Source organism: Hipposideros armiger, unplaced genomic scaffold, assembly GCF_001890085.2.
Source record: "Hipposideros armiger isolate ML-2016 unplaced genomic scaffold, ASM189008v1 scaffold_443, whole genome shotgun sequence".
NCBI lineage: Eukaryota > Metazoa > Chordata > Mammalia > Chiroptera > Hipposideridae > Hipposideros > Hipposideros armiger.
In genome coordinates, this window is record NW_017731793.1 from 1431599 (window position 1) to 1437481 (window position 5883).

The 5883-nt window shown below is 59.7% G+C and overlaps 1 protein-coding gene across 1 annotated transcript in view; it reads right to left on the reverse strand.

Annotated features, from left to right (window-relative positions):
* The window catches only part of ADORA2A (adenosine A2a receptor), a 23433-nt gene extending 23268 nt beyond the window's left edge, over window positions 1–165 (reverse strand). The window contains exon 1 of the mRNA XM_019665483.1: window positions 97–165. The gene's annotated coding sequence lies outside the window, so the exon portion shown is untranslated. The remainder of the gene's footprint in view (window positions 1–96) is intronic.
* Between the last annotated feature and the right edge of the window lie 5718 nt (window positions 166–5883).

Sequence of the window (5883 nt, forward strand, 5' to 3'; positions counted from 1 at the left end):
AGCGGCCCGCCCACTCGCCCCTGGCCTCGCCAGCCGCGACAGCCTCATGCCGCCGGCCCACGACCCTTAGACCGCGTACCCGGGACCCCCGCTGACCTGCTCTGCTGCTCGCGCGCCGGCTCCCGCTGTCTGGGCTGCCGCCCCGGCTCCGGCTCCGGCTCCGGCTCCAGCCGCGCTGCTCACGGGCGCCCCCTGCAGGCTGCTCCGAGACTCACGCTGGCCCCGCCCCGCCCCGCTGCGCGGGGAAAACGAGGCCCTGAGTGCGCCCGGGAGGCCGCGGGGGACTGGTGGAGCCGGCCTGAAAGCCGGGCGATACCCCCAGTAGGGCCTGGGCCCCAGCTTGCTCGCCTAGACTTCGTTGGTTCTGCTACCTCCTCCAGCCCCTTCGATGATTCTCGGGCGTGGAGGGCCCCGGAGGAGCCTTTCCCGCCCTTTGAAGTCCACGAGGGCCTGGGCCTTCACTCTCTCCCCTCTAGCAAGCCCCCCCAGGGCTGCCCCTGCCGCTCTGATCCTCCTGAAGTTCTGCTGTCCCTTATCGTAGGAGCTGAGCTGGGTTGGTTGCTCCTGTGTCATTCCCTTCCAATGTCCAGCTGTGACTCAGGAAGTACCCAGTGCCCACTCCTCTGAAAATCCTTCTACGACTCTTCAGCTTCTTGACCACAACTCAGGGCCCTCAGGGACTCGCCCTGTTTGGTCCCCAGCCTTGCCCTGGCTCCCTGAGTCTTGCTACTGGGTGGATGTGATGGGGTGGTCCCTCAGCTCAAAGGATGTCTCTGAGAAGCTGGCCCCAATTTCTAATGACCCCTCTGCCTTTTCCAGCCCAGACTCTGGGCAAGGGCCCCTCCTGTTCTTACAGCCTTCTGTACTGGAGCAGGTCCTGTCCCCCTCCTCCACTTCTCTGAGCAAAAGGAGGGGGAGTCCCTTTCTGCTCCGTAGACTAACCTGGAAACTCAGACCCTTGGGCCAAGAATCATCTTCCCCCTACAACCCAGGCCCATGTTCTAGAGACTTCAAATTGGGAATGACCTCACATCCGGCCCCAGCCCAGCCAGACAAGGGGACCTGGCTTCCACCCTCACATCGGGACAGACTTGGAGTAAACTTAGTTCTGTGCACGGGATGAGCCTCGTCAGACAGCCCTTGGGGACCCTTGCATGCTTGAACCTCCTGGGGCCAGCAGGGTTTCGGTGAGAGGCTCAGGGCAGAGGCACTTGCCCAGGGCCAGGCAGGACCCAAGGCTGAGGCCAGGGCAGGAGCATGACGTCTACTGCACTGCCAGGCCTGGAGGAGCGGGAAGGGAGGAAGTGGGAGCACAGGCACTTGGCCCGCACATCTGAGGAGTCGGAGACCGCAACTGTGCCCATCACTAGCCCTAACTCAGCCTTGATCACCCAGCAGCCTCCCTGGGGTTCTCCCAGGGCCAAAGCCTAGGCTCCTGTCTCCATTCTGCCGGTTTGGCTCCCCGGGCCCCCCTCTCCCTTAGTGTTCAGTGCCCCCCCCCCAAGGCCAGCTTGTGCAGAGGAGGGCCAGAGGAGGGTCGGGACTCTGACACAACTGGAGGAAAACTCAAGACCTCACAGGGTGAGGCATGCTTGACAACGTTCAAATTGGGAACATCTCCCTGTCCTGGATGCCTTGCCAACCTCCAGCCCGGCCCTGTTCCAACCTTGGCCCCACTTCTCCCCAGTCCAGACCTTTGTGGAGTCCCAACTGGCTATGCCATCCTCCCCCACTCCAACTCCATTGAGGGGGAATGGGGAACTGAAGGAACCCACCCCCATCCTCCCAGGCCCTTGCTTGCCCCCGCCAGGCTGAAATTGCCGGTTGGGGCTGCCCTGGTTGCTGTGACTTTCCCATGGACCTTGCCTCACCTGTAAAATGGGATAGTCTTGTTCCTACTCTGCCACCTCCTGTGCTGAGCCATAGTCATACCATGAGGTGCCAGCTGGGGGCACTACCTAGCCAGGGGACCCTCCTCACAGGCCCTCGGCTCTCCACCCTTGCTTCTGGCCCATCGCACAGGGTAAACTCCTACAGGTGGGTACAAAACCATCCTGCCCACACCTGCTGAATCCACATTCATTCAAGTCCTTACGCAACACAGCTTATCTTGAGAGTTACCTAAGGCCCAGAAAGGGCTGGACTACAGGAATTCATGGGGCAGAGACCAACACTCAGCCAATTGCAGGGGTCACTCTTGTCCCGTAGCTCCCAGTGTGGGCCCCAATGATTCTCTTCCCTGACATTTCCATTCTGGGGCCCAGTGTCCTTCCCGCCCAGACCTGCCCCACACCGGCCATGCCCCATGGCCAAGGACTGAAGGCTCCATAGCTACAGCTGGTCCCTAGGGCCAGAGTGTCAAAGCCCTCAGAGTTCACCCCTAGGGTCCAGTGGGCATCCCCCCCCACCTCCGTGTGGGTACCCCAGGCCCGGGGTAGCTGTGTCCTCAAGCCAGGGGTGATCAGGCAGGGCTCAGCTCCAGCCCCAGCCCCAGCCCCAGAGCCAGTTCCCCAGACCAGGAGGTAAAGCCACGTCCCCAGCCTTCCCCTACAGCAGATCTTGTTGGTGAAGGGAGCTGCTCCAATGGTCGTGTGTCATCTGTCATGTGCCTTTGTCCAGGTCTCCAGTGTAGCCATTGCCCAGAGACAGCATATGCTGGGGACCCTCCAGTTCAGTGATGACAGGAAGCAGGCATATGGGAGGGCTGCTCACAAACTGCCTCCCCTGTGGAGTGGTTGATGATGACCCACATCATCTCCTCCAGGCTCTCCCGGGGGGAAACTCTGCTGCCACACATCTGCCAGGAGGCCTGTGCCCTGGCACCAGGAGCCTAAAGGCCACTTCCTTCCTTGTTTTGGCCTTGCTGTGCTTTCACCAGCCCTGTGCCCTCCTGAGCCTTGAAAGGTTGGGGGCCCCTTGTGCAAGGGACTGCGACTGGGCCCAAGGGAGCTCTGAGGGTGTGGACACAGTCCTGCTGCTCCTCGGCAGGCACGGGGATGCCCTTGGCAGACCCATCCTCTCTACCTCTGGGCCTTGGTTTCCCTGCCCAGCCCCAGGCCAGGCTTTGAAGGCTGTGGACACCCACCCTTCCTTCCGTCCAGGCCCAGGCTCCTCAGGCCAGGCAGTGGGGCCAGCTGGGCTCTCCTGCTCCAGAATTCTGTTCTGACTCCCCACCCCCTTCCCACCCCACTGGCCCTTTGTTCCTGTCCAGGATGCACCTGGGTGGCCTCTGGCCCCTGATTGTTTGCTGTGAGTCTAGCTGGGCCACATCAGGGAGAAAGAAGTGCCCGACCCAGGACGTAGCACCAGTGGAGACACATCCTTGGGAGCCAACCAGGCCACCCTAAGGTACACTCACCTACTTCTCCTCCAAAGGGGAGGGGCACTGTACACTTCCTGGGGCTCTGGAATTGAGGAAGTGGGGGGACTTCACAGGGCTCCAGGTTATACCCAGACTAAGGCAGCCCTGAGAAGGCAGAATCATGTCCAAGGAAGCTCCCCAGCCACTCACAGCCTCAGCAGCTACAGAAGCAACCCCATCCTCTATCCCAGCCCCCCTGGAAGATGCTTCAGCCCATGTCTGCGTCTGGATCAAATAGCAACTCCATTAGGAACCTGTGCTTCTGAGCTGATCTGGGTGCAGCTATGTCAGGCAGGGGTCGGCAAACTGCGGCTTGCGAGCCACATGCGGCTCTTTGGGTACGTACATGTGGCTCTGAAGTAAAACTGAAAATGAAAATAAAACTATCATAGTTTCATTTAGAAAACTTTTTTTTTTTAAGATTTTATTGGGGAATTGGGGGAAGGGGAACAGACAAATTGTTGTCGTTTTGTTCTTCAGCCTAGTTGTGGAGGACGTTGCTTCACTGGCCCATGTTGGTATTATCATTGTGCTCTTCCCGGGTGAGGCAGATCGATCGCCGGCTTCTGGACGGCCGCTCATGGCGGCTCCTGGTCACTCACACTGGCTGCTGGCCGCTCATGCTGGCTGCTGGCTACACACGGTAGCCCATGGCAACCCACTACAGCAGGGGCTGCAGCCTATGCTGTCACCGGCGACTCAGCCGGTGACTCACGGCAGCCCAGCTCCAGGTTGAGCTGTTGTTCACCATTTTAGCTGTAGAGGGCAGTGTCACTGGCCCCCCATGTGGGATCCGAACCAGGGCCCTGTTGCTCAGAGCTGGCGTCCCAAGCCAGCTCTTAACCATCGCGCCACTCGGCCGGCCCTCATTTATAAAAATTTTAAAGGCTATTATTCACATAATGGTGATTTCATTTGTTTTATGACTCTCAAATAATTTTTAAATTGTTGTGAGGGACAGGATTGGCTCTATTGTCTCAAAAGTCTGCCGACCCCTGATCCATGTACATGTGGAAACTGAAGCCCAGACGGGTGTGGCACCTTGTCCTGGGCTATACGATGGGCAGGGACAGCCCTGTGCTTGCCAGGGCTTGTCACTTACTACCCTAAGAATGGCTCTAAGCCAGCAGCCCAGAACATCAAACCGCCCACCCCTTCCCCTCTCCCCGCACTACCCCCACCCAGGCCCCACTTTACAGAGAGCAGGGTGCCTGGTAGCAGCATCCAACAGGGGGCCCCTTCTTGGGGTCACCATATTGCAGAGGTGGGAACAGCCCCAACCTGTCACAAGTGTTGGTGGCAGACCTGGAGGAGGATGGGTGCGATGATGCCCTGGGGTGTCCAGACCCCTGCTCAGAGCAACTTGCTTCTTGCCCGATGGGTGCTGGTGCTGTACCCGTCCCGTGCCCTTCCCCAGCCCTTCCGGTTCTGCCTTCTGCTAGGACTGCAGACCCTCTTCAGAACTCAGACTTACACTCGATGCTGGAGCCATCCTCCAGGAGCTCCTGGGGTCTTCCCTCGCTCAGGGCCTGGCATGGGTCGGGTAGCACAGATAGCAGGCTGTGCCCCATCATTCTCCACCCCTCTGACCTACCCTCACGGGGACCCCAGCTCCGGGCCCTTCCCTCACACCCAGCCTGCTCCCCCAGGTGCTCAGCAGGCAGGGCTCTGCTCAGGAAGCATGGAGGCCTGTCCTCCCGAACCCCACCCTGCCTCCCGCACAGCTGTGGCCCGGCAAAGTCCTGACCTGCTGGGATGAGAGCTGGGCCAGAGTTTTCCCAGCAACCTGGGGCCCTGACTAGAACCTTCCCCTTCACATACCTGACTCAGAGCATGCTGCCTCAAGCACAAGACCCCTATGTCTGTCCCTGTCCACTTTAGGGACAACCTCAAACAGAGCCCAGGCCAACCGAAGGCTGTGGGAAGTGTGGCCCTGAGAAGATGGGACCAGAGAGCTGGCCACTGTGTGCACTAGGACATGCCCAGGACCACAGCCATGAGAGGCTATGGATGAAGGGATGAGCGGTCCTTGCCGGATCTCCCCTCCCCGAGGAACCTCTTTTCCTGCTTCCATTTATCAAAGCTGCAGCCCAAAAAGGTCCTAGAATCTTCCCTAAGTCAAGGTGGGAACAATTCCCACAGGTGCTGCCCTGGGACAGGAAGAGCAAGTGCCAGTTGAAGGAGGCAGAGCCCTTGGGCTGGCACCACTGGGAACCAGGTGTCCTGACACCCGAGGCCCAGCTGGGCAGAGGAATCCCTCTCACGGGCCCCTCAGGTTCTGAGCTCAGGAAGTCACACTACAAAAGGACCCCCTCGGTTGGCTCCTGAGACAGCTGGCACAAGAGGCAGGATGAAGGCACCCCCCACACCTGAGGGGCATCAGCTAAGACAGCCAGTGCTGCCCTCACTGCCCAGGGGACGTCACCCCTTCTACTGCTTCAATCATTGTCCACTGCACACAGGGACATGCCCGTCTCAGAGGCCTCTCTTTAAACAGCAGAACGACCTCCATACATTACAGC